This window comes from Schistocerca serialis, unplaced genomic scaffold (genome assembly GCF_023864345.2).
Source record: "Schistocerca serialis cubense isolate TAMUIC-IGC-003099 unplaced genomic scaffold, iqSchSeri2.2 HiC_scaffold_1167, whole genome shotgun sequence".
In the NCBI taxonomy this organism is placed as follows: domain Eukaryota; kingdom Metazoa; phylum Arthropoda; class Insecta; order Orthoptera; family Acrididae; genus Schistocerca; species Schistocerca serialis.
The window spans coordinates 132,501-137,500 of record NW_026047367.1 but is presented as its reverse complement, the minus strand read 5'-3'; the positions used below and the strand labels follow the sequence as shown (position 1 = coordinate 137,500).

Here is a 5,000-nt window from a genome sequence, read left to right as displayed (position 1 = left end):
CATCCGGTGCATCCTCTCCGCCACATTACACAATCCACACTATCATAACCAGACCGGGAGGTCCACCCAGAAAACAGAATATCCCACCCTTCCGACATCCGCCATTGCTCAGCTAAGCCACGAACACCCACACATGTCCTACACAGGGGTGCACCCAACATCACAATACTGCCTCCTGTCACAGTACACAAACAATGGCAGGAATGAAAGACACAGATCTGCCACAACCTTGGAATCGGAGCGCCGCCTGTCATGAGCCACAAGTGCATCCTGACGTGACAAATCGGATGATCCCGCAGGCATGCACTTACGATAATCACTATCAACGAACCTGCCGCCCCCTCCCCCCCCAAAATACACCTTTCCCTACAACGTGTACCTTAACCTAAGCTATATTGTACCTTAACCTAAGCGATATTGTACCTTAACCTAAGGTATATCGTACCTTAACCTAACCTACATTGCGCCTTCACCTAACCTACGTTGTACCTTAACCTAACCTACGTTGTACCTTAACCTAACCTACGTTGTACCTTAACCTAACCTACGTTGTACCTTAACCTAACCTACGTTGTACCTTAACCTAACCTACGTTGTACCTTAACCTAACCTACGTTGTACCTTAACCTAACCTACGTTGTACCTTAACCTAACCTACGTTGTACCTTAACCTAACCTACGTTGTGCCTTAACCTAACCTACGTTGTGCCTTAACCTAACCTACGTTGTGCCTTAACCTAACCTACGTTGTGCCTTAACCTAACCTACGTTGTGCCTTAACCTAACCTACGTTGTGCCTTAACCTAACCTACGTTGTGCCTTAACCTAACCTATGTTGTGCCTTAACCTAACCTATGTTGTGCCTTAACCTAACCTATGTTGTGCCTTAACCTAACCTATGTTGTGCCTTAACCTAACCTATGTTGTGCCTTAACCTAACCTATGTTGTGCCTTAACCTAACCTATGTTGTGCCTTAACCTAACCTATGTTGTGCCTTAACCTAACCTATGTTGTGCCTTAACCTAACCTATGTTGTGCCTTAACCTAACCTATGTTGTGCCTTAACCTAACCTATGTTGTGCCTTAACCTAACCTATGTTGTGCCTTACCCTAACCTACGTTGTGCCTTAACCTAACCTACGTTGTGCCTTAACCTAACCTACGTTGTGCCTTAACCTAACCTACGTTGTGCCTTAACCTAACCTACGTTGTGCCTTAACCTAACCTACGTTGTGCCTTAACCTAACCTACGTTGTGCCTTAACCTAACCTACGTTGTGCCTTAACCTAACCTACGTTGTGCCTTAACCTAACCTACGTTGTGCCTTAACCTAACCTACGTTGTGCCTTAACCTAACCTATGTTGTGCCTTAACCTAACCTATGTTGTGCCTTAACCTAACCTATGTTGTGCCTTAACCTAACCTATGTTGTGCCTTAACCTAACCTATGTTGTGCCTTAACCTAACCTATGTTGTGCCTTAACCTAACCTATGTTGTGCCTTAACCTAACCTATGTTGTGCCTTAACCTAACCTATGTTGTGCCTTAACCTAACCTATGTTGTGCCTTAACCTAACCTATGTTGTGCCTTAACCTAACCTATGTTGTGCCTTAACCTAACCTACGTTGTGCCTTAACCTAACCTACGTTGTGCCTTAACCTAACCCATATTGTACCTTAACCTAACCCATATTGTACCTTAACCTAACCCATATTGTACCTTAACCTAACCCATATTGTACCTTAACCTAACCCATATTGTACCTTAACGTAACCTAATTTGTGCCTTAAGGTAACCTAATTTGTGCCTTAACGTAACCTAATTTGTGCCTTAACGTAACCTAATTTGTGCCTTAACGTAACCTAATTTGTGCCTTAACGTAACCTAATTTGTGCCTTAACGTAACCTAATTTGTGCCTTAACGTAACCTAATTTGTGCCTTAACGTAACCTAATTTGTGCCTTAACGTAACCTAATTTGTGCCTTAACGTAACCTAATTTGTGCCTTAACGTAACCTAATTTGTGCCTTAACGTAACCTAATTTGTGCCTTAACGTAACCTAATTTGTGCCTTAACGTAACCTAATTTGTGCCTTAACGTAACCTAATTTGTGCCTTAACGTAACCTAATTTGTGCCTTAACGTAACCTAATTTGTGCCTTAACGTAACCCATGTTGTGCCTTAACGTAACCCATGTTGTGCCTTAACGTAACCCAATTTGTGCCTTAACGTAACCCATGTTGTGCCTTAACCTAACCTATATTGTGCCTCAACCTAACCTATATTGCGCCTTAACCTGACGCACGTTGTCGCTGAACCTGCTCTGTAATTGTTATGCAACTCGTTAAATTAGTGTAGTGTTGCCTAACCGCAACCCTCGCAATATAGTTCGCTATTCGCACTGCCCGGTCCCCTGTGTATCGCGTCATGTTAAACACCTTGCAGGTGTTGCTGACTTTCCACATGCTCCTGCTATACACTGTAATGTGGATAGCAGCAGGACGTACATGCCCCCCCCCCTTCCCCCCTGCCTTCGCAAGCTGGTCGTTGAGAAGTTTGCATGTTCAATGCCCTTCGCATGCCGACGTACTCAGCCTACGTTGTGGTACGGCCTGTCACCTGTCCGCCGATGTACGCAAAACCCACAAACTGTACTGCACATTGGTCCGTATGTACTGAATGATACATCGTGGCACATGTGTGACCGTACGACGACTGCGCCTAGCAACGGCAGACCATACAGTCCAAATATTGTGCACGCAGCTACGTGTCGTCTCCCTATAAGAGCTGGATTGCAGTGTGGTACGCCATTCAGACGTGTGGGAGGAACGGACGCCCTGGATGGCGATCAGCATGAGCAGTCTGTTGATGTAGTGGAGCGTGTATTCGGACGTAGTCGTCTCTTCTCACACACCGTGATAGCATGTTGCACCGCGTTCCACATCTGCGACATCCTGCAGAGGCCGGCTGACAGTCGTTCGCGCAATGGACACCGCATACGTACGGGGGCTACCTTCCACGTGTTCTCGAGGCGTGCACATGTTGTTGCGTCTATGTGGGCAGACGTAGTGTGTTGTGACACCTGACACAGGCATGCAATACTCGTTGCAAATGGCGATGGACGTCTACGTTTGCTGGTGACGTTACGCAAATGAACAACAGGTAACCCGTTGTGGTGCGGTTGTTCTCGCTAGAGGTGAATCAGTGTTGGCGACGATCGGTCGAGCTATTAACCGGTTGTTTCAGGGATACCCACCATGCCCACGAACGTGAAAGGGGACCCACCATGCCCACGAACGCGAAAGGGGATCTGGGTGTGAGGCGATACGCGGCGGTGGCTGGGTGGGACCGTCCCCGGCCGGTGAGGGGGGGCCGCCCGGCGTGCTGGCAGCGCGGTGCGTGGGCGCACGCGCTACAGCCGGCTGGTGGGGGCGGCCAGTGGCAGGCGCGCCGGCCGACGGACGCGGCAGGCGGCGCAGCTGCGCGCCGGCGCCCCCTGCTCGCGGCGCCTTGCGGCCAAAGTAGGTCCTCGCGGGCCCGGTGCGAAGCGCGGTGGCCATCTGCAGTGTGCTGGTCCGATTGAGGACTGTGTGCGCTGAGGATGCGCCGCCGCCCGGCGCTCGGCGCCGCGACGCCGTCTGCTGCTCGGTCGCCCCAGCGGTTCTCGCAGGTGGTTTGTATCGCAGCTGTGCGGACGTGTTGGCGCGTGCGCTGTGCTGGGAGAGTTCGCTTCGGCACCCAAGTGGGGCTTTTGTCCTTCTGTGGCGCTGGCGTTGGAGCTGCCGGTCACCGTAGGTGGCGCGTGTTGTCTCCCGCCGGCAATGCCACGACAGCACGCTCCCGGGCCTCTGTCGGCAGCGGCAAGCTCAGTTGGGAGCACGGGTGGTCGCACCTAAAGCGTCTACTCGCCTAACTCCGGGCGATTGCGCCTCTCTCGAACCCGACCAAGTACTTAGGACGGCGCTGCGCGCCGCCGGGACCTGAGAGGGTTTCGAGGTGTGTTGTGCAGGGGAGCTCAGCCTCCTCCTGTTTGCAGAATAATTGAGCGGACGCTTGCGTGTTCGCGCGGGCCCCCGGGACACACTCCCGGGCGGCCGGCTGCTCAGCTCTAGTTGACGCAGCTCCCTGGTTGATCCTGCCAGTAGTCATATGCTTGTCTCAAAGATTAAGCCATGCATGTCTCAGTACAAGCCGCATTAAGGTGAAACCGCGAATGGCTCATTAAATCAGTTATGGTTCCTTAGATCGTACCCACGTTACTTGGATAACTGTGGTAATTCTAGAGCTAATACATGCAAACAGAGTCCCGACCAGAGATGGAAGGGACGCTTTTATTAGATCAAAACCAATCGGTCGGCTCGTCCGGTCCGTTTGCCTTGGTGACTCTGAATAACTTTGGGCTGATCGCACGGTCCTCGTACCGGCGACGCATCTTTCAAATGTCTGCCTTATCAACTGTCGATGGTAGGTTCTGCGCCTACCATGGTTGTAACGGGTAACGGGGAATCAGGGTTCGATTCCGGAGAGGGAGCCTGAGAAACGGCTACCACATCCAAGGAAGGCAGCAGGCGCGCAAATTACCCACTCCCGGCACGGGGAGGTAGTGACGAAAAATAACGATACGGGACTCATCCGAGGCCCCGTAATCGGAATGAGTACACTTTAAATCCTTTAACGAGTATCTATTGGAGGGCAAGTCTGGTGCCAGCAGCCGCGGTAATTCCAGCTCCAATAGCGTATATTAAAGTTGTTGCGGTTAAAAAGCTCGTAGTTGGATTTGTGTCCCACGCTGTTGGTTCACCGCCCGTCGGTGTTTAACTGGCATGTATCGTGGGACGTCCTGCCGGTGGGGCGAGCCGAAGGCGTGCGACCGCCTCGTGCGTGCTCGTGCGTCCCGAGGCGGACCCCGTTGAAATCCTACCAGGGTGCTCTTTATTGAGTGTCTCGGTGGGCCGGCACGTTTACTTTGAACAAATTAGAGTGCTTAAAGCAGGCAA

At 51.1% G+C, this 5,000-nt stretch overlaps 1 non-coding gene across 1 annotated transcript in view; it reads left to right on the top strand.

Moving 5' to 3' along the window:
- The first annotated feature begins 4,125 nt into the window (after positions 1–4,125).
- The window catches only part of LOC126433482 (small subunit ribosomal RNA), a 1,909-nt gene continuing 1,034 nt past the window's right edge, over positions 4,126–5,000 (top strand). The window contains exon 1 of the ribosomal RNA XR_007578518.1: positions 4,126–5,000. This exon is cut by the window's right edge and continues 1,034 nt beyond it. This is a non-coding gene — a ribosomal RNA (small subunit ribosomal RNA).